Genomic DNA, 21,350 nt, shown 5'->3' on the forward strand with positions numbered 1-21,350 from the left:
GTACAACTTGTGAACGAATGTTAACCTGTTCCAACCAATGCTGTTCATGTAACCTTTTGTTAGGGGAAGCTGTATGGGTACCTTCTTCTGATGAAAGGACGCACAGGCCATGTTCATTCTTTACCTGTATTTGAGAGAAACCTACCTTGACCATGCCCATGCTCTACTTCTTGAGAGAAAACTTTCATTTGCCCAAGCTGAACCATTTGTAAGAAAAGCTTACTCTATCCCCAAACATTCATTATCATCTTTGAACAAAACATTCATTGCCACTGCCCATGCTACACCTAATAGTTTGACAGAGACTTGCACTGGCCCTGTACATACTGTACCTGTCTGACGAAGGGTTGCACCGCCTCTTCTATTTGTGAGGGGCGCCTGTGCTGGTCCTGCCCATGTAACAACTGTGTGTGCTGTATTTGGGAGGGTAACACCTTTGGGAACTTTGCAGTGCTGTAGGTATTGACTGGGTGCCTTTGAGGGAAGCTGGCACTGGTGCTTACAATGCTGCGCCTGTTTGGTTTGTGAGAGTTGCATCCAGTGTTGCTGTCTATGATGAATCAGTGTGTGAGTGCAACATTTAATGCTGCTTCCTTTGTTACGCCTGATCTTTATTCATGCATAATGTATGTATTTATTGTATTTGTAACACTTTGGAACACAGATCTTGGGCATGGAAGAGCAGACAAGAGAAAACAACTAAATGGGATATCATCGAGTCAGATTTCGGGAAAAGAAAGATATAATTTCATTCGAATAGGAGAGTCTTGAGTCTGCGTTTGAAGGATACTAGTAAAGAGCAGGACCTTAAATCAGGAGTTAATGCATTCCAGAGGCGAGGAGCTGTCATAGGGAAGCAACCTTCCAGTACAAGTGAAAGTTTGGACTTAGGGACCACTAAAAGGCCAGAATTATTGGACCTCAATGAATGCCTGACAGGGAGCCAGCCAAGCAAAGAGGAAAGATAGACAGGACCAATTGTACACAATATAGAGGGTTCAAAACACAATTTGTTTACCCATCGGAAGCCAATGCAGGGATTATCTGGCAAATGATACATGATCAAATTTTTGCAGTCCGCAAATCACACACACTGCATTGTTTTGGACCACCTGGAGACAATTAAGTTCTCCTTTACCCAGACCTTGCAGATGGTTTGAACAGTAATCATGACATGACCGAATGATGGCACGAGACACCGTGGCACAGCTACGTGGATTCAGAAATGGACAAATAAGACATAGGAGTTTCAGTAAGAGGAGCATGAGACTAGATCGATAATATGAGTTTTCATACTTAGCTCTTGATCTAAGATGACTCCCAAAGTGTTAACTTTAGGTCGTGATGTGAGTGAACATTCAACCACTTCGTAGGATTGATGTAGAGGGTTCAGTTTGCAAAGCCTATGTGTTGTGCCCACAATCATAATTTCAGTTTTTGAATTGCCAGTGAGATCCCATTTAAGAACATCCATCTATGTATATAGTTGTATGTGATGTTGATTGTTTTGGAGTCATTTGCATAATTGCCTGTAAGGGGAGTAAGGCACTGGGTGTCATCTTCGTAGTTTGCATAAACTACTCTTTTTGAGTCCAGAAAAAGACAAGGTGAATATGGAGAAAAGCATAGGCATCATAACACAATCACTGTGTACATCATAGGGCAGCACAAAAACTTCTGTTGTCGCCTCCTCAATATACACTTTGACTGTTCAATTAGACAAGAATGACAGAACCCAACTTGAGGTTTCGGCTGAGAAAGCAGAAGATTCTTGCAGCCTGGTTACTAGTGTGGCATGATCAACCAGATCAAAGGATGTTGTCAGGTACATAAACATCAGACGGGTAATCTTTCCCTTATCAAGATGTTGACTAAAGGGATATCATGCAACTCAAGGTTTAAATTGATACATTATAAAATAGTGCACAGAACACACTACACTCCATTAAAACTTAAGCAAATATATCCTACCTCAAAAGGTGCCTGTCCAAGATGTAAATCCGAAGATGCGAATATATATCATATGCTGTGGGCCTGCACCAAATTGAGACACTATTGGGAGGAGGTATGCGAAGCACTAAACAAAATGGCAGATCAACCAGTGATATGGACACCTCGTACTTGCATGTTGGGGGCAGAAGGGAAAATGAATCCGAAGTGGCAGAAATTGCTGAACCTGGGTTTACTCATAGCCAAGAGGGTCATACTAATGAGGTGGAAGAATGCACAACCCCCCACAATAGACGACTGGAACAGGGACATGGTCTGCATTAATGACACTGAAGAACTGTATATTGACTCGGTCACCCCACGAAGCAGACCCAGAAACATATGGGCATGATACAAGCAATATCTGGCTGAACTAAATGAATCAGAACAGCTAGACACGGAAAGCAACTGAATTATATATGTAATATGCCTGTACAAACGTAAATTGCTAATGTATGTGCATAACCTGTGGGCAAATATAAATAAAGTTGTTAAAAAAAAAAGAAGTTTGTTTTCAGGGCCAACAAGGTGGATTCTGTACTGCGATGACATCTGAACCCTGACTGTTTTTGACCTAAAATACTCCCAACGGTTCAGGATTTGTTGATGGGCAGTTTAATCCAGGATCTTCAACAAAAAAGGTGTGTTGGATATGGGATGATAGTTGCCAGCCTCCAGTGGGTTCAGGGAGTTTTTATTTTATTTTATTTTTTTAACAGAGGGGAAATCCAGGCCTGTTTAATGGATTTAGGGACATAGCAATCCTAACACATTTGGTAATCATAGGAGCAAGAACCCTAGTAGAATATTTGAAAATAGTTGCTGGACAGATGTCACCTTTGCAATTGGTTGGCTTAAGTTATTCCAGTGTTTTTATGACTGCTGCCTCGGTTACTTCAGAAAAACCGAATCAAGGTACATACATAGTAGATTTTTCTGCGCTGCATACTGGAGGGGTATTTGGTAGGTTGGTCAGATTAGTGGCAATGTACATTTTGATGTTTTCAACCTTAAGATGCATACAGTTGTGTATGTTCAAACACCATTGTGTGTCTTTCTTGATCAGGGAGGAAGGCGGACAGCGATCCTTCAATTCTCTCAAGATATGAAACATCTCCTGCAAGTTTGAAGAGACCCCATTAATCCTTTCCTCATAAAACATTGTCTTTGCTTCACAGATAGCCAATTCATGTGTTTTACTGCTGCTGAATACCTAAACCTATCTTCTGAGGAAAAAGATTTTTGTCATCTTTTAAATGTTTTATCTTTCACCACTTTTAATTTGTGGATGTCCACCAAATACCATAGTTTGGAAGGCTGTGGCTTTACCAGTCTTTGTTTTAGTGGTGTCAAGACTTTGATGGCCAGTGTCATCATATTTTCATAAGCTGCAACAAGTTTAGATGCTGAATCTAGGTAGGAGAGATTGTCAAGAACTGAAGAGAAGAAGGGGTGTAATGAACATGCTGTCAATTACAGTGCAATTCACTAGTGTACTTCTCTTCTTTTCAGGAGGCAATATCTTGGGCAGCTGAAAAACAATAAAGGAATGGTTGGGCAAAGGACAAGCGTTCACTGTAACGTTGCCCACTAATAGATCATGAGATGCCACCCAATCTCGAATTCTACCACCATTATGATATGGCTTCAAGATTTGTTGCTGAAATTCAACCACTCCAAATTTTTTTGCATAGATCTAGCTAAGGTGTCATCAGGGTCATTGGTCCCCCATGTTCAGGTCCCCGAGTACAAGTACCTTTGATTGCGGTTTCAGTGATGCTGAAATCCAATCACTAAATTGGATTAACAACTCTGACATATTATGGGGGGGGTTGATATATCAAAAATATATTCACTCTGGCATTAGGGTCAGACAGCAGGTTAGCATGTAAGGACTCACAGTCATCAATACCCAAGGTGTTTGTTAAGAAGTCGGATATTCAGAGACTTGCGAAAGATAAGTGCTGCACCTCCTCCCTTCCCAGACGGCCTATCAGCTCTTAAGATTATACAATCCTGAGGGATGGCTATTTTCAAGGCAGGTCCTGCTGCACTGTGAAGCCACGATTCTGTTATTGCACAGATGTCAGTATCATGCTCAATCAGAACGCGTGTGTGTGTGTGTGTGTGTGTGTGTGTGTGTGTGTGTGTGTGTGTGTGTGTGTGTGTGTGTGTGTGTGTGTGCGTGCGTGCGTGCGTGCGTGCGTGCGTGCGTGCGTGCGTGCGTGCGTGCGTGCGTGCGCGCGCATAAAGGTCATTATTTTTATATATACCCAAAATCATAGATGATTTATGATTCTGCCTGAGTGTAGGCAGTGTGTAAAATTATTCTTACTTTAGCATGTTATGTAAAGAATATCTAAAACATGATGGAGAAACGGTACTTGTGGAGAGGATGCTATAGTCAGGACAGCGATTGTTGGGGGGGGGGTGTAAAATTACCTTTCACCTAGGGCAGCAGATATTCTTGCACCGGCCATGAATATATCACTGCCACATGTGTAATAGAACATACAGTTCCTTACATACAAACACTTCTGGGAATGTATCAGAGAAACATGTCACAAGTGAAAGTTCATTGTTCACGGTATTAGGACTAGGGCAAACATTGCTTTTATACAAACACATATTCCTTGAATGCATTTATGCATTTTTGAAGTAGGGCGTTGTTTGCCGTCATGCTAATACAACTGTGTTCCTATACAGTGGTAAACATTTTTCTGGTGTAAAAATTCATTGAAAGAAAACATGTTGGTACTTGGGGAATATTTGCCATAGTGCTCATAACGTGCACATTTGTACTTTCTCCAGGGCAACAATTCTGCATCATGTCCTTGGGTCTTTAGATGAGTCCGGAATATCCAATGCAGAAGAAAAACATGTCACTTATCATCATGACAGACTATTTTCTGTAACCTCTGACTCTTCTATGGCTTAAAAAATGTATCTGTCTCTATTCTGTCACCTACTTATGCAGGTACTCCAGAAATGAGCAGGATGCTTTTTGACAAGGAAGAGCAATGGTGACATCGGGACCACATGTTTGACAGTGACAGGAAGCAATAATGCATTCCTCATCACTTCATTGCAGAGGCTGGAGGGCAGGAAGTGGAGTGTTCGAGAGTACAACAAGCTTGTTAGCAAAAGTCAAAAAGCTCTATTCACACATCTATCTGCATTCATGAATGCCAGACTAAAATAAGTTGTCTGTCTATCAACTATGCCCTGGTTTGTGGTATTAGGAGTATTCCTGTACAGTGCTGGTTGACATAATGTAAACCAAACAAGCCCGCCCTACGATAGAAACAAGATAGCTGCTAGATGGGAAGGGACCAATCTGGGGAATTCTTGCCCATCCAGCCTCCACAGGGTTCAGTCTATGCAATAGCCTATTTTCATGGCCACACATGCCCAATGAAGTGCATAAAAGAAAGGTAAAATCATGTTGCCTGGCCCTAAAACCTACTTCATAGTCATTAGGACATGTTTATTTATTTACGTACTTAATATTGTGCCAAAGCCCACAGGCATCACGAGCGCAATCAGACACAGGACAGAACATGAAGCACAGGACACAGCCAGGGGAGGTGTAGGCCACTTGAATTTATGTGAACAAGACTGTCTTCAGTTGTTTACAAAGATGCAATAAGTTGACCTCCTGTCGTAAAGCCAAGGGCAACATGTTCCATTCCTTGGGGGCTGTTGTTACTAAAGATATTCCATTGCCTAAGGCATGACCTGCTTTTGTACATGCAAGTAGCTTGGTCCCTGAGGACCTCATAGTTTGTCTGTGTTCGAATTTGATTATTCTCTCTGCAAGGCAACTAGATGTGGAGCCATACAGACATTTATGCACCAAGGTGAGTAGTTTGAACTGTATGCGGGATGCCAAAGAGAACCAGTGTAGTTCTCTTCATAGTTCAGAAACGCAGGAGTGCTGTGGCAGTTTTTTGGCATTGCGGATAGCTTGATTTTGAAGCACTTCTAGTTTTTGGAGGCTGGTTTTATCTAAGCCCCCCAGGAAGGCCTTACAGAAATCTATTATTGGGAGGATGGTGCTTCGATCAAGAGGGATACAGTTTGCTCAGAGAGAAATTGTCTTATTTTTCTCAGAAATTTTAGGTTATAGCAGGTGATTTTTTTTTTATGTAGTTGACATAGGCGTCTGTGCCTAATGATGCTTCTAAGATGACTCCTAGCCATTCTAATTTACTGAGGACTGACATTGTGCAATCATCTATTGAGAAAGGTAGCACAATCGGACGAGAGCTTAGACCTGGAATGGAATGAGCCAAATATCAACAATTTGGTCTTGTTGTTGTTGAGGCACAGCCAATCGTCCGACATCCATGCTTGGATAATAGTGCATATAGACTGGAGCTTGTTAGAATCCATCTCATATATCCCATCCAGCTCCTTGTGACTGTCTTTTTTTAATATAATGGTTTTGTAGCTTTTTGTAACTGCATGTTGTCAGTGTATTTGCACATGTCACACCCTTATTGACCAGCATGTCACAGAGTTGTTTAATATAACTTTTAAAAAGCACTAATGACAAGCTTGTGCCCTGTGGGGCTCCATGATCAATGAGGGCTGAGGTGGAGAAAGCACTACCACATTGGAATGTAGACCTTCTATTGCTCAGGAAGGATTGTATCCAAGAGGTAACATTTGCTGAGCAATGACCTAATGTAGCGAGATTGGCTGGTAAGAGATTATGGTCCATCCAGGAGATGGAATACTGCAGAAAGATCCAGCATGACCAGTAGTCCTGTTTCCCCCGGTCCATAATATTGAGCATGTTGGATTGCATTTCTATTGTTCCATGTGTTAATATCGGCAAAAATATCGCCATACAAAAATAATGCCATATTTTTGCGGCAATATTATGGCATGGAACCTGCGGGAAACACCATCACAACACTCATATTACTTTAAAGGGAGCGGGACACCCCCGCAACCCCACTCTCAAAAACCCCAAATATTATCCCCACTAAAAATATCGCCTGTGGCTGTTCCTGATGACCATATATACAGCGATATTTTTGGTGGGGATAATATTACCTGATGCCATTTCAATCAGAGCACTTTCTGTACCTTGATGCATACTAAAACGTGATTTCTTGAGATGTAGGAGATAGGCTTCTTCCAGGTGTTTTTGGAGCTGAAGCAAGCAACCTTGTCCACTATATAGTATGAAATGTGAGTTGGTGATCAGTCTAGGTTTGGCTGTGTCCTGGGGTTTTTACAAGTGGTGTCACAGTGTCCTCTTTTATGCCATCCGGCACTAGTGTGTGTTGGAATGAAGAGTTCACAAATATTGTAAGAAAGGGGGGGGAGATTTGTATATTCTCCAGAAATAGATTGGTTGGAATAACGTCTCCAAAGCATGAGGTTGGGTGGAGTTTCCTTAACATCTCTTCCATCTCAAGAATGTTCATTGAGTTGAGGTTGAAATTAGGGATATCGGATAGTTGTCTGGTGTTTGAGGCTTCCTCACCCTTCTCTCTTATTTCGAGGCTGTTGTGTACAGTTTACTTAGGGATGTCTGCCCTTTTTGCTTTATCTCTGGCCTAATTCACTTTGTCTGAAAAGGCTTGTTGGGCCATAAGGCAATATTTTGTGGCAGGTACAAATGGCTTAGCATGGGCCTTTGGTTTTTCTAGAGATGTCATGATGTCAAAGTGTTGTTTTGAGTAATCTTTTGCATTCAACATGTGGGTATTGAGAACATTTCATTTGGCTTCATAAATGGACAGTTTGTATGTTTTTGCAAGGTCTTTACAAATGAGTTTGTCAATTTCTGATTTGGATTTGAGCCAGGATCTTTCAGCCCAGTGTTTTTTTTTTGCTGTATGCCCTCGAAATCAGCAGTGAACACGTTTTGTTAGTTTGGGCTGTCTTTTCCCGTTTTACATCTTAACAGTACCAACTGATCCCAGTTGCCTGTCAAGATTGTTTGCTAAGAGGTGGCCAACTTGTCTTGGGGCTATAAGTCTTTGGTAGCGTGTACAACTTTTTTTATACAGCTAGTAAGATTGATGGGTTTCAATGTTTTAGTAACTCTTGGTCTGATTGACTTTTCTTTCAGTTTACTTGGGTGATAAAGTGTGGTTTTCACCAGTGAGTGGTCTGACCAATTACAGGGCTTTGTTTTAGTTACAAAAATGTTTGAGCCACCCAATCTAATATTTTCCTTTAGTATGCACGGCTTCAGAGTTGTGGATGCTAAACTCGATGTTGTTAAGATCTTTTTCCAGGGAAAGGGCCCCTTTGCTTAAGGTATGTTTCCACCAACAGTGTAGTCCTCCCATTAGAATTGTGGAACAGTTGGGTTTGTTCAAGGGATAAGGATTGTGTGATTTTTTTCATTGAAGATCACCCTGTTTTCAGTTGGACTGTACACTAAGATGGAATGTATGCACATGTTGTGATTGGGGTTGAATTTGAGTATATAATTTTGCATCCACTGCATTTACTAGGGACCTTGTATAACACAAACTCCTTTTTGGCTAGCATTGCGACTCCTCCCCTGTTGCCCACAATATGATTCGGAGCAATGAAGGCGTAACGTTGAGGGGTGACTAGATCAATAGGCGAACCATTAAATATTTAAGCCACGTTTCTGTATTCAAAAATATGTCAATGTCATATTCAAGGATTTATTTGTGTATTTCCAATGCATTTTTGTTTAAAGATCTGGTGTCTTGTGGAGATCATTTAATAATAGCATTCCTAGATTTGTTCGGCGTTGCTGATGAGCTACAGCCATGGTAGTGGTTTGACATGCAGTAATGTGTTTCTTGTTGGATGGGGAGTTAATTTCTATCAGTACTTTGGGTGAAACTTCTAGGTCTGGATGGTTATGACTGGTCAGTGTATCTGATGACCTTGTTGTAGTGGTGCGATGGTCCGAGCTGATGGGGACAGGCGCCATTCACACCTCAGCATACCCTGTTTGTGCTGCTTGGCCTATTCGCTTTTGAGTTATTCGAAAATTCAGAGTTTTTGAGTGAGCCTCTCCTGATGTCAGCAATTAGGTTTATCTGTTTGTTGGTCGCTGGTATCAGTAACTTGCTTTTAGGGGTGTAGATGAGTGTGTGTCTGTTGTTGTTGGTGTTGTTTTCTGAGGGTTGGTGTGATTAGGAGAAACCATGCCGTCTGTGAGTGTAGAAATCACGGGTGCTGTGGCTTCTTTTTTAGGAAGTGCCATTGCGAGATATTTTTATACAGTTGCTTCTCAAGTTAACTTCTGTGTGGCTAGAAGAATCTCTGATCTGATTAGTCAGCCCGTGATTATGTGGGTGAAGCTTTGAAGGGGTCTGTGTATCTAAAGTACTCAGCAAGAATGGAGATAGCAAACTCTTGTATATTGTGCCCTGGTCTTCCCTGGCGACCCTGCACAAACGGGCACAAACCAGCTTTGATGCGCCGGATGTGTCCAAATTTAGGTGGTGTGTAGATGGAAGATGTAGTCCCACTTGTATAATCAGGTGCCTGGATGGTGCAGTACTTTTCACAATATCATAATGTCAATAGGTCAGTATTCTTGTCACTTCCCTAAGGGCTGGTAGAGGGTAGTACAGTGTAGATCAGGTAGCAATAGTTACTCCTGAAGAGGCTCTTTCTCACACTCTCTGTTGCTGTGTTTCGTGCCTCATGCAAGAGTTGATACAGTTTTCACAGATGTTCTGTGTGCCCCCAGGTATGCCAATTCGGGTACACATCCTGAAAGATGAAGTTTGATTGCAATCAGAGGAGTGAACTTCATATGAGGCTCAATGAGGTGTTTAAGAATCTTTTTGCACCTTTGGCTCTTTGGTAACAATGTCTGTTTGAGTGCTCTTCGCCAATCAACTCATTCCTACAATCCTGGACAAGTTACACCCACGAACACTGGTCTAATCATAACCAGAAATCAAGGTTATCCACTTGCAAGGACACATTACTTGGGGTTTGTATATGGGGTTTGTGTATCACACATTACTCAATGTGGTATTTGACCACAATGTGTTTCAAACCTATGTTTATACCGCACCTTTCATTCCAGGAAAACATTGATATTAGAGAAGCAGTTGGGCTACTCTTTCTACAATCCTTAATGTTTCTCCAGCATTACAGGATAGGGTGTTCAATGATTTTTGCGAGAACATGTGGTTTACTACATTACCTTATATAAGACCTGGATTGGTAACAATTTTCTCCACTGAAATGTACAAAATATTTAAGATATGATAATTATTTACAGCAATTCTTTAACCATGCCAGTCAGATGGTCAGCAACCAAAGGTTCACCACTTACACCCAAGCACATGTTGCTGGCTAGGAATGCTATACCAATGTACCTCTCACATGTGCCCCTAATGTAAATGTTCTAACCAAACACATTCAAATAGTGCACATTTGGAGACGTTCTGCATGCACAGGCATAAATAGTACAGGTTATCGGTGGAAGTGGTCCATCATTTTTGCTTCTCTCACATGATAATCTTGTCTACCAAAGAAGCTTCAGTGTCAGATTTCCCGATTTCAGAAACAGACATCTAAGGGTGAGTTTTATGGTCTAGATTTTTTATGGGGCCTTAGTTGCTACTTTCCATCAGATCGGGAAAATCCTTCAGGAGCAAACAAAAAGGGGATAATTGGATCAAACCTTCTGACAGTTTGAAGGTTATTTGGATACACAGAGGCATAGTGTGTGATGTGCAAAGCATTTTCAAATAGGATTGCACCGTTGTAAAACGCTTTTGTAAATCAGGCCCATAGTCTTTCATATATGGTGTGTCTTCTTTGGTCCCACCTGACATTTTAATTCATTTTTCCATATTATGGCCATGTCTCTTGTATTGTTCTTTACACCATGCCCAACAGGTATATATTCTATGCTCGTCTTCTGCCTGAAGTAAGACGTGAAGCAGATTGCTGACTCTAAAGAGATAACTGTTTCAATTTAGACTGAAGAAATCAGATAAATGAATACTAAATGGAGGATGAACAAATGTTGGTGACATTTTCACATAATGCTAGATGAGAAGCTGCTTTCTTGTCCTGTAACAATGTTGATGTATTTTGGGTCTATAGCCAGCACAGACAGTTATTGACATATATTAATGTTACTGATCTATTGACATTAAGGATTACCATCTGGCAAGAATGTAGAAGTGCTAGTTTTTAAAAGTTTTATTAATAGTAAACATGATGTGGGTAATTCTAGCTCAGAAAGGGTGACCTGCTTGCCAGGCTCCCTTTCAACAAATTCCATTCCAGAATAATAGTCTACACCTGTGCCCTGCCGAATCAGTATCCTGATCTGAGGCAAGTGCTCTCCATTGCCACAGAGCCGGTTCAGGTCACAAGTGCCTCTTTACAGCTGCAGGGACAGATATGCATTTAAAATATGCATCCCTCCTCACAAACAATATTAGAGCTACAATCCTTGTTGCATTCATAAATTTAACATTATTATTTAACGTTATGTCATAACTGAGTTTAGAACCTGGTGGCCAGTATCTCTGATACATACAACAGCCATATCAACGTTATATCATACATGTGTCAGCACTGTGAGACCAGCATAGCCGTGGAACTGTTATGTATATTCTGGTCAGACAGCATGGCTCGGCCAGCTGGCAGGTAGGAGCATGCATGGCTATGCTTCTCCTTTGATCCTTTGTGAGTTTGGGTAACACTTCGCTCCAGCAAGACAGCCTCCCTGCACTAGCTGTCCTGGGAAACAGGTATTAAAGGGCACATCCATCCCAAAAAGACTAGCCTCATACCAGAAGGGCATTAGATGTTATTGAAAAGGGAAGAGTGTGTAGTAAGTGTAGACAGAGAACTCAGCATAGCTGCAAGAGTATTAAACCATGTGTTTCTTTCTGCATCTCTCTTTCCTTCCTGTCACCACATCCTTTAACAAAAAAACACTTTGAGTATGATGTTGATACCACTTGTCTCAAGAACAGGGATTGGGCCCCTATAAATAGGAATACTCTAGTCCAAGCACGTGTGGACCTTTGTCTTTAAAATAAAGGGTTTCCTATTCCTTATTTGATTCATTCACTCTTGAGAAAACACTTGGGGAAGAATTCATGTGGACCTCTTAGGGAGAGTTGAACATTCCAAAGACCACTGAGGTGAAGAAGGAGCAGTCCAAGGCAGAGGCAAGCTCTGCGCCATACCCACTTCCAGGGTACATTGGGGGCAACTCTTGCTGAGGACCAGAGCCTGCCACTCTGCACCAATCCACCCTAGGCTGGGAGAGCAGAACCTAAAAAAGACTCCTAGAGCCTTTGGAGCACATGTTCAATGCATGCAAATCCAAGGGACTTGTGTTGTTGCTTTTGGCACTCCATTCAATTCCAACTACTGCTACATCACACCTGTCAAACTGACTCGCTGCTGCATCGTGCCAAGTGGAGCCCTTCACTGGATTGGCTCAAACAACTTGTTCACCACTGCATATCAAACTGGAACTGCCATCTCTTCGAACCCTGCACTGGAGTACCAAGGTCACTGCATCAAACTGACCGACCTTGACTCAAATGGATGAAGCGTTGCAACCAGCAGTTATCAACATCTCAATTGCCTCAACTACTGATTCAACCATGGTGAGCCATCTGAACCCCAACAAGATCCCAATTCAAACTGACTAGACACCAGCTTCACTCTTGACCCAGCAGAGTTCGCCAGACTTAAGTCTGGTTTGACCCACACCACAGCATAGCTGGAAACCCTGTGTGGTGCTGTCAAACTGCCTAGGAATTGCAGAAAGGTACAATTTGCTCATACCTGCTCCACTGGTCCATCTCTGGGCCTTTGAAAAAGGTTAGACCACTTTTGCACCGTTTTGCCACTGAACAACATTTTCTTTTGATTTGCTTCAATACCGATTTACATCCTCTTCCCTGTTTTCATTTCCCAGAGTGCTGCAATTTTCTGTAGTTGCATATTCTGTGTTCTCTCTTTTAGTGGTGTGTTTTTATAGTGAGTTTAATATTGTATTGTACATGGGTGTGTTAAAATAAGGTATTTATATGGTTAGAGAAACTTGATTGGCCATTCCTATTTTTGGAATGTTCGGGTCACCACCAGTTTACATTCACACTCCTTCGGAGTGAATAGCCTTCCCTTGGCCAAGCTAACACAATAGGTAAAGGAGGCTGTACCTGTTTTACCTTTATGATTGGGATCATTGTTGGTTTGTGGAGGTGTGGGGGCTAAGTAGGCGGTTTAGCGACTACTCATCCTTTGACTCCTGCAGAGTAGAAGTAATTGTGTCACAACAGGCCCTAACAATGCATAAGGGTTGTTCACCTAAATCACATAAGTGTGATACTGCTGCTGTTTTCCATGAAGCAATCTCTGGAGTAAACACCTAACCACAAATGAATGGAAGTTCTATGTTGGCTAGTGGCAAGCAGTGGAATCCTAATTTGCAAGGTACAGTGCTTGTAGCTTATGATACAAATAAACAGAGGGTAGGAGCGTGGTACAAAAGACATTATGGTGCAATTTTGGCAGTGTTGTTTTTTTTTCAGTTCGTTAGGACACAATTCCATATTTGGAGTTCTTTACTGTTCTTTGAGGATCCCCTCCCCATCTTCCTAGACCCTTTTGATTTGTATTCATTAAATTATTTTAGCCATATGATGATTGAGGGAGTGGCTCTATATTTGGGGCTGTGCCTTAAGAGCCCCAATGAAACCTAAGGCAAAGTTACCGTAAAGGCATCCCATATTGTCCAAGAGCGGTGATGCTCTGTTGATCATGTGGCAAGGCTGGTGCAGGTTTTTTCTTAGTGTAAAATGTCTTCACTATTGTGGCATCCATTTTACCTGGCTGTTGTCATTTTTTAACTTCTCCTCCATTCATAAAATTGAGGTAGTATTGGTTTTCCTTGAAGACCTGAGGGTTCACATATCTGATATGTGTCACTGTTTGTGTGTAGGAGAGGCAGTGACCATACTAGGTCAGAGGGTACTTTTGTCCCAGGAAAGGACGATGTATCTAGCTTGAACCCAATACTGACTGGCATATGTTCATGATTCTGCCACTTGAACACCATTATAATTATAAGTATTATTATAATTGTTCTTTTATAATGCACTTAATACCAGAGATTGGTTTCTAAGCGCAGGATGAAATGTTCCTTTGCGCACAATTTGGTATTTTGATAAACCTACCTATACGTATGTAAGGGCTGGAGAACTACAATCCCCAAAATTCCAATTGGTCTGCTCCCTTTTCAGTTTCCAGGGTTTAGAAAATGATGAGGAAGAATACCTTCAGGAGTTCCAGGAGTTGTGCTCCAGTTGCAGTGAATGAGTCTGCTTCAGTCCAGGCTTATTGCAGTACTTACGCAGATGCCTCGACCTTTAAAATGTACAGATACAGCAAATGTCACGTTATTGCCCACTCTTCAGAAGCACTGTGCCATATATAGTCCAAATGCATTTCTAAGTTTGCACAAGTATTTATTAGTGCATTAAAATAACTACTACTACTACTACTACTACTACTACTACTACTACTAATAATAATAATAATAATAAGTGCCTTATGCTGGATTTTTATCACTTTTAAGTGTTGAAATAATCAGTGTTAAGAACATCATGTATCATAAAGCTGTTTTTTGCAGGAAGGTAGGGTGCAGGCCTATGGTGCTCTGCTACTTCATGTTTGGTGTTGGCGACGTCAGTGCTCAAGAGAGAAGTATTTTATTATTCCTGAATGTGGTTGGAGAATCCCAGTGTGATTGAAGGGATAGTGGACGGCAGTTGGTCCTATCAGGGGCGTATGGCACACATGCAGTTCGGGGGCGGATAAGGGAAAACGTGTGGATTTTGCTACAGACACACACACACCCATATTCAAACTAACAGAAGGCTTGGTCAGCCGAGTGCCAAAGCCTTAAAGCTCAGATAAACACATACGTTTAATACATTTTAAAATAAAACACCACCAATAATGGCACTTTTAAAAACTGTCATGCTTCGAGCAAGTTTCAGATTTTAAAACTATGCAACAATATTGATAGCTGATTGAAAACACGGTTTCATCAAAACAGTGATGGACAAAGTATTTTTGCACTGCTAGAACAAACTTTCAAAGGTTTGAAATCTTACAGCAGAGAATAAGAGGAACCCAATTTGTCTTTATATCTTTCATGATATTGATGCAGTTTTAGTGAGGGGGCTTTTAAAGTAATCAGTGGGCTTGTTCTAGTCTCAATTATTGTTTCGAAGGGTACATAAAGATTGGTTTTGTACAAAAAAGGTAAAATCAGTATTTGAATGAGGTTTCTCTGAATAAGCAAATAACCGAGTTATATGTTTCTACACTGCTGAACCCTGCAACCGTAGGTGCATTAGTGAGAGGTTTACAGTTTTCTCCAACTTTTATTTTGGGTTCAAAAACCAAATTATCTTAATATTATTGGCCGCAAAAACAATGTCGTTGCAGAATTATATGTCTGAGTATTTGTGGAGAATGTCACACTGCTGGTCTCCTATAGCACGAAGGATCTGTTCTGTATACCTCTGTAATATACTCAATGTGTGTCTGTTGTACTTTACTTTATTTCACTTATAATGCTCACCAATAGACCCGGAGGCGTGAGGGCACATACAATACAAACAACATAAAACATTTTAAAAAATTGCATATACCAAGATATATCAGCATGGAAATATGAGTCACAGCTGACATGATCTCTCCATAAACAAATGACAGGGAGCTAAAAGGAACAGTTAAACATAGGAAAAGAGCAAAAGAAGGAAACCCCAAAAGCGAGGCATATCAAATGATCAAACTGCAATTAGATGGACCTTTAGGAAAGTATTTGCACCATCTTAAAAAAAACAGGTAAGAAGCTGCCCCCACAACCTACTAGGGCACAGTCACTGTTTGTTTGTGTGCACCTGTCACTAAGGTCCAGTGTGCGAAGAATATTCAGGTCCGACAGTCTAACTACACCCGGCGCTGTTTTCTGTCGAAGCCAGGCGAGGACCTTGTAGTGCTTCGCTTGTCTAGACTCCTTTTCTTCGTCCTTCGAAATATTAGTGATGATTAAATTCCTATGGTCCATGATAAAGTCATGGGAGCTGATGACATTTATTTTTGGCTTTTGTGACTTTCTTAATTTCTGTATTGTTGTATACTATTGTAAAGTGCTCTATTGCTTTGTGAAGCTAGGTCCAAGCTCAGTAAATGTAATAATAATAATAATAATAATAATAATAATAATAATAATAATAATAATAATAATAATAATAATAAAAGGCCAGTATTTGCATAACTGGAGAGTGATCTAGTCTCACATTGCTAAGTCTAAGCAAGGCAATTGTATGATGAATGACAGGCAGGTCAATCTAAACACATTTGAAGCTCCACAATGCACAACATTTGAAGCTCCACAATGCACACTTCTGTGCTTTCTCAAAGATAAGTTGATGCCAGGGGCGGATGCTACAGTGAAAGTTGATACAGAAGTAGAAATAAAAGCATTGAGTTGCCAATAAACACTGAGGGGTTTCATCCATTTCTTTTAGGGACATAAACCTATAGTATCTGTCAGTGTATGTTATATGTGTGAGTGGCTTGAGAGGAAGAATGTGTTTCTGTGTCTGCTCATGCAGGGCCATTCGAAGGATTTGTGGGGCCAACTGCTCTCCTGAACAACTGTGAAGACGTGCTCTCTAATCTTGACTCTAATCTTCCTACTGGACTCATTCTCCTCAATCTATGCTCTGCTTTGACATGGTCCACCATGCCATCCTGCTCAATCGCCTCAGTGACAACCTGGGTATCACTGGTCAAGTCCTGTTCTGGTTGACCTCCTTTCTCACTAACTGACCCTCCCAAATCCAACTGGGGTCTTTCCTCTCTTCTATCTCTTTCTCTACTTGTAGTGTTCCCCAGGGGTCTAACCTTTCTCCCTGGCTATTCAAACACTACCTGGAACCTCTGTCCCACCACATCGCTACATTCTGTTCTAACTTTCAGTTTTATGTGGATGACACCCAGCTCTCCTTCAGGCTCCCCTCAGCCACATCTGCTCCTTCTCACATACCACACTGCATGGCCGCAATTCAGGAATGGAGTGCTGCCAATGATCTCTGCCTTAATGACATTAAGCCTGAGATCCTCCACATCGGGACACCTGCTCCCTCCTTTCCTCTCTCTCGCTCTCTCTCTCTCCCTGGCCACCCACAATAGGTCCTCTTCCTCCTCCATCATGTGAGGGTAAGAACCTTGGTGTCATCTTCGACTCCTCCCTCTCTTTCTCTCCTCACATCTCTGGCATCTCTAAGAAGTCACACTTTCAGCTGCACCTCTTCAGAGGTATTCTGCCTTTTCTCACTTTCCCCTAGAAGCTCACTATCTCTAGAGCCCAGGTCCTCTCCAGGCTGGACTATTGTAACAGCCGCTTTCTAAATCTGCCTGCCTCTACTCTTTGGCCTGTACAACTCATTCATAACAGGGCTGTGAGATGTGTCCTTGGCCTCAAGTCCAGGGATCATTTCACTCCAGCTCCGACATCTCTGCACTTGATCCCTGTGGCTGGTAGGATCAAATTCAAGACCCTTTGCATCATCCATAAGGCTTTCTGAGGCCTGGGATTGCACTACCTCAAAATTTCTGTTCCTAAACATCTTCCTTCTCGAGCTCTCCGCTCATCCATCTCCAAATCACTGAGGGTCAGATGCTTTTACAAGCAAAGAAGGGGGGGGCATATCTCTTTCCTTGGCTGGGGCCTCCCTCTGGAACAGCTTCCCTGCCTCTCTTAAACTTGAACAGAACCACCTCTGGTTCCGGAAGCAACTCCAGACCTTCCTTTTTGCTTACACATTCTCTCTTCCTTACCCCTGCTAATGTCCCTGATAGCTCACACACTGGTCACCTGGACACCCCTGAACTCGGGCCCAGGCTCCTGCATGTCCAGTTGACATTGCACTGCCTCCAGGCTCCCTCAGCACTTAAGGGTCTGTATCAGTAACCCTACAGTCCCTTCTCATTGCATCTGAGAGCCATCCTCTGGAGAACTTATTGAGTCACCTACACTTCTCCTTACCCCCAGCCACTTTGGCACTCACCCCCCCTCCCCCCTTACCTGCTCTTGCACGATCTGAATGGCACAAGGCCTAGTAAGATCATTGTTTGTCCTCCTTCTGTTCCCCCCTTCTTATCTTGTCACACCTAGAAACACTTCTGTACAGGTACATTATAAATGAATTATCACATCATAGCAAGTGCAGCAATTTAAATGTGGAATCCCTCTAATGTGTATATGGTGACACCACAGGGAATTACCCCATGGGAAATCACATCATTAGAAAAATAGGTTTCTTACCTCTGTCAACAAAGTTTTTCACAACATATTTTGAATATTGCTATTCCTCAATTTAGTAGATAGTTTATTTATTTACTTTATTTTATTGGGAATTTGTCAGGTGCTTATACATCAATACATTTTGCTTCAAAGCGCTAACAGGGCAAAGGGAGGGGAAGGGAATAAGGGAACAGCAAGAAAATGGAACATGATACAGTGATGAGCAAAAAATAAAAACGGTCCTACTAGGCCTTGTGAACATTTGGATCATGCAAGTGCAGAGAGAGAGAAGGGACAGGGGAAGGGGTGTTAGTGCTATAGGTTCCAAAGCGGGGTGAATTATCAGATAGCCAACTGCAATGCCAATAGGTAAGTGCCAGAGAGCCAGATGGAAAGGCAACAGGTAAGTGACCACTAGATGGTATAGGAGTCACCTACCCATAAACAAGTGCAGGCCTGTGGGACAACACAAGCTACATGGTGCCTGCATGCAAGAGCAGGGGGAAGCTGGAAGCTGCGGGAGATCAGACAGGAAGCCAGAACTCAGAAGAAACACACAAGGGCCCAGGCCACCAATCACACCGACTGTGAGGTTTAGAACGCGAGGGAGAGAGGGAAGGATGTGGAGAAGAGGAAAGTCTTGAGGAGCTTGCAGAGCTTGTGGAGATCTGGCTCAAACCAGAGAGAAAGGGGGAGGCTGTTCCAGAGGAGAGAGCCAGCTAAGGATAGGGAATGGCCATCAACTCTCTGCTTAAATGCAGATAGTTGGAGCCGGCGGATCAGAGGGATCTGGAAGGAGAGTATTTGTTTGAGAGGCCATTGCAGATAGTATAGTCGTGGCCCCAGACAGCCTTATGGAAATGCAGAGGGAATTAAATGTGATCCCTGCAGTAATCATGAGCCAGTGGAGGGATTTTAGGGATGGATGAAGAGATATGGTCGCTGGGCTAAAGGCCAAGGATACGTCTTGTAGAACTATTCTGGATTAGCTGGATGGGGCGGAGAGAAGAAGGTAGGTTAAGGAAGAGGCTATTACAATAATCCAACCTGGAGAGATCCAGAGCTCCGGAGACATTGAACTTCTGGGGAAAAGTGAGGAAAGGGAGGATGTCTCTGAAGAGGTAGAGTTGGACATGGTCCTTCTTTGCAAAGTCGAAGATGTGAGGAATGAAAGAGAAAAGGAGTCGAAGATAACTCCCATATTTCTGGTTTCAGAGGAAGAAGAGGGGTGAACCCATCAAGGGTGGCCAGAGTGAAGGGAGAAAAGAGGGACCAGTAGTCTGGATAGGAAGAATCTCAGTCTGCTGGCATTGAGGCAGAGATCATTGGAGGTACACCAAGACTGGATAGCGGACAGGCAATCAGGAATGACAGAGGAAGACATGACAGAAGAGATGCAGAGGGTAGTCTAAAGAAGAGTTGGGTGTCATCTTCATAACACTGGAAGTGCATGGAAAAGTGGAGATAAGGTGAGAATGAGGGAAAACTAGATGTTAAAGAAGCAAGGCAATAGGATAGATCCCTGGGGAATGCCATAGGTGGAGATAAAGGGGGGTGAGGAGAAAGAACCCAGAATTACCTGGGATGGACGGTCAGTGAGGAAGAAGGTCAGACAGTCCAGTGTTCACTCCGAGATACCACGGGTATCATGGAGCGGTTTTATGAGGATGGAGTGGTTAACCGTGTTGAAGCAGAAGAGAGATCAAGTAGAAGCAGAACAGCAGGTGAGTTGGAATCAAGAGATGCAAGCAATTTTTCATGCGTGTTCAAGAGAGCAAATAAGTGGGGAGATTTTAGGAATTGGGGAGATACAATGCACAAAACAAAGAGAAGGAGATAAGACATGGAACATGTAGAAACAGAGGATTAAAAGGAGAATTTACAAACACTAGGCAAGGCACTGGGGAGCACAATATACAGAAATGATGCCATATGAATATTTAGGAAGGAAGGAGGTGGTGATGGGTAGCAGAATGTGTGACAGAGAGGAAAAAGCATGCAAGAGTTAGAGAAGGCACTATGAGTTCAAGCTAGAGCTGGACTGAAAAGAGGGCATGCCAAATGAAAGTAGGGGCTGATTGGGGTAGAACCAAATCTATACAGTCTCAGGCAATTCATCTGGTAAAACCCATTCTTCTTTAGCATAGACCGATACTTAAGGGAGAATTCTGCCTTATGTATTCAAACCAGTGTCCTGGGCCAGAGAGGGTCTCTGATCAGTTGTGTACAATAATCTTGCATTACAATGCAATTGAAACTCGATCCACCTCATAATAACATATGTAATACATGGCAGCCTGCAATATTCATATAAAAGCCTGCAAATAATATGCTTAGCGCAGACTCGTTGGGACATCACAACTGACCTGTAATATGAAAATGAATCACCACCACTCTGTAATCAGTTATTACGCTACACTTGTGACTTCACAATGCCTACGGTTTCAGCCAGCAGAGATAATTCAGCTGTCCCTGCACCACTTAATTAAAGCTTTGACAACCTTTACATATTCCATTCTTGTCAAATATTCTCTGTCATGCCTTGATCCATTGAATGAATTCATCCATTCATTGACAAAGAAACTGTTCATGGTACAATGTTTTATTTAAACACTGTCAGGAAGAATCTGTATGAAATTGTTTATTAAACATGAAAAGTTTTTAATGCATTTTTAAATTGCTTAAGAAGCTGCTTTTTAGCTTTTTTTTAAATCCAAACAGATTGTAAATGGATGATTTTGATCAGAAATCTATTAGCTTCTTGTGTTATATGAAGCAAAAGGCTATGAATTATATTGGATGACAGTGTATGGCCATGTATTATATGGAATAAAATCCCACTAATGTATATAAAAATGATATTGAAAGTCACCTCGGAGTGTTGTGACCTTCTGCTGTGTTCCTCTCTTTGGTCATGGAACTCCCCATGGATGTGTAATAGCATGCTAACATATATTAAGGAGTTCTGTATCCCATAAATAGAGCATAGTAATCTGAATCTTCTCTACTTGTTATATACTGAAGCCTC

This window comes from Ambystoma mexicanum, chromosome 5p (assembly GCF_040938575.1).
Source record: "Ambystoma mexicanum isolate Mex_15411 chromosome 5p, UKY_AmexF1_1, whole genome shotgun sequence".
NCBI lineage: Eukaryota > Metazoa > Chordata > Amphibia > Caudata > Ambystomatidae > Ambystoma > Ambystoma mexicanum.